We start from the raw sequence: 2,777 nt of genomic DNA, 5'->3' as shown, positions 1-2,777 counted from the left end.
AGCTGAAGCAGGTCCGGGCCCTGCACGTGCTTCCCTGCACCTCCCAAAGGTCCAGCAGCAGCCAGCACCAGAGAAGATAACCGGTGAAACCAGATGTTACCCCTTCAAAGAAAGCCTCCAGGAGTCCACAAGCAATTCTCCCAGTGTCCAGACCCCATGTGCTAATTGCCAATACATTCCTCACCACCCCTTTAAAAACCCTCTCCCCTAGCTGCTGAGTATGACTTCCCTGACCTGTTGAACCTCCTCCAGGAGCCCCCCCCCCCCAATAAAGCTACTTCTGCTTCTGCTCTCCCTTGTCCTGTCAGTATGTCCGTCTGCCTCCCTGTCCCTCAGTGCCGCTTTACACTGGTGCTGAAACTTGGGAGAGGTAGGGACATGGGCTCCGTGCTATCTCAGCCCTGCTTCAGCTGGGACGCAGCCCCGCCCCCCTCCTCTCTTCTGGAACCTCCAGAGCCTGTCTGAATGAGCGACTTCTGGTCAGTATCTCTCTGTATGTTGGTTCTGTCTCGTTTGTCTTGTCTGTCGCTCTGGACACCGAGGACCAGCAGACTCATACGGGAACATAGGGTCGCGGGAAGCTAACTAGCTGAGCGCCCTGAAAAGCAGCCCTCGTCCCAAGAGGAGCTGGAACTAACTGCCTTTCCTGAAAGGGGTGTGAAGATAAGGCCAGTTTCTGTGTCCATCTTTTCTCTGGGTCTACCGTCTCTCATGTGGCCTCCAGCCTTTGTCTCTGTTTACCTCCTGGGATTCCTGCTGATGACAAAACTCCTAGCGGTCACTGCACCTTCTGCCTGGACGGGAACGCAGAGGGTGGGTCTGAGCCTTTTCTACCCGTTTGTGTGGTTTGCGTCTGCGGCCCCGCAGTGCTTTCTCTAAAATGTTCTGCTACCCCCTCCTCTCACCCTGAACAAAGGCCTAACTAAACTCCATTTTTACCGGCCATAAAGCCTAAAGCCAGGCTTCCCTTCCCCTCCTTGGCTTACATTGTGTCTCTCTCTGATCCGAGGTCCCTGTCTGCTGGTTAAAGCCGCAGGCCTGCGCCAGGGAACCTTCCCGTTCCAGAGAGTCCAGGACTCTCCTACTGGGCCCCTAGCTCTGACAGGGCACCTCTCAGGGTTACCAGGCCACCTCCTGACTGAAGGGTGCAAACGGGGACCAGGGGATGCCCTTCTCCTCTGTCCGTATCCCCCTGCAGTTTGAGACACAATGGGAAGTCTTCTGTCCCAACCCCCTAAGGACAGTCCTTTGGGGTGCCTACTGCCAACCTTACTGAACTGGGTTTGGCTCCTGATCTCCGCCCTAAGTGCCTGGTCTTTTGCTGTAACCAAGTTTGGCCCCAATACCAATTGGACAATGAGTTGCACTAGCCAGAAAATAGCACTTTCAATTTTAAAATTGCCCACAACCTCAACCATTTTTGTCAAGAAACTTACCAAGAATCAGAAGTCCTATATGTTCAGGTCTTTTCTTTCTTCGCTCCCGTCCCTCTCTCCTACCTTCACCCTGCTCAAGACCTCTCAGCCAAACACTCTCTCAATCAGGCCCAGACAGTACTCCCCTTCCGTCTCTCTCCGGACCCCCTGACTCCTTATCCTCGCCCCCAGTAAGACCTCCTCCATACTCTGGGTACCCCTCACCATCACCTCCTCTGCTAACCCCTCAACTCCCAAAGGCTGAGGCACTGTGCCTCGGACACCCGCCCCCTCCCCAGCCAGACCCCTCAGACTCTCTGGAGTCTCTCTCCCCGCCTTCCCAGCTCCCTCCCTGCTCAGCCTCCTCTGAGGCAACACTGCAGCCTCTGACAGACCTCTCCCAGATAGGGAACCAGGGCACAAATCCACGGTCTCCACCTGAGCCTGGCAGGAGGGAGGGGTCAGAAAGCTCCAGGAAGTAACAACTTTATTCGCTGCACTTTTGATTTCAATATCCTCTGAAATCTCAACAATTTCTGCCAGTAAACTCACAAATAGTCTGAGATTCTGTACGTCCAGGCTGCCTTTCCTCTGAGCTCCTTCCCTTTCTCTGTAGTTCCTGCTCCCCAAGTCCTCTTGACTAAAGAAAATTCCTCCCCAAGTCCTCTTGACTAAAGAAAATTCCTCCTCTCCTGCTTCTGGACCCCCCCCTCCTCTGGTGTCTGCCTTTCCGACCTGCCTGAACACCTTGTCTCCCCTCCTACTCACCCCTCTCCCTATTCTGGCCACCCGGAGCCCGCCACATCTCCTGATCTACCTGAGTCTGCATTCCCTGGTTAGCAAGCACAGGCGACCGCTGAACCCCCTTGTCCTTTGTCCTCTCCGGAAGTGGCCAGGACTGAGAGAGTGGTCCGGTTCATGTTCCCTTCTCTCTCACTGATTTATCTCAGATGAAATAGCGTTTAGGCTCCCTTATAATGATCCCAGCACCTATATTACAGAGTTTCGGTATTTAACTCAAGCTTATGATTTGTCCTGGCACGATATTTTTGTCACCCTTTCCTCCACCCTAAGTGCAGATAAGAGGGAACGCATTTTTCTCACTGTTCAGCAGCACTCCAACCAGGTTCATTTAACCCACCCTAATCTAGGTGGTTTCTAGAAAAAGACCTGGTTAAAGTTATCAAATTAACAACCAAGCAGGTAGGGACAGACGTGCCTGCGAAATAAAATGCTTCAGTGTGCCCTGACCTGGCTTCAGGCCATTTCCCATATAGAAGTCAATTTTGATAATCTTAAGATCACTCAAAAGCCTGAGGAGAATCCAGCCACCTTTTTAAGCTGCTTAACTGATGCTTTACA

The sequence above is a fragment of the Echinops telfairi genome, unplaced genomic scaffold (assembly GCF_000313985.2).
Source record: "Echinops telfairi isolate 266 unplaced genomic scaffold, ASM31398v2 ScPeMD7_7475;HRSCAF=8513, whole genome shotgun sequence".
NCBI classification, from domain to species: domain Eukaryota; kingdom Metazoa; phylum Chordata; class Mammalia; order Afrosoricida; family Tenrecidae; genus Echinops; species Echinops telfairi.
The sequence above is the reverse complement of the archived record's forward strand: the minus strand, read 5'-3'. Positions refer to the sequence as shown.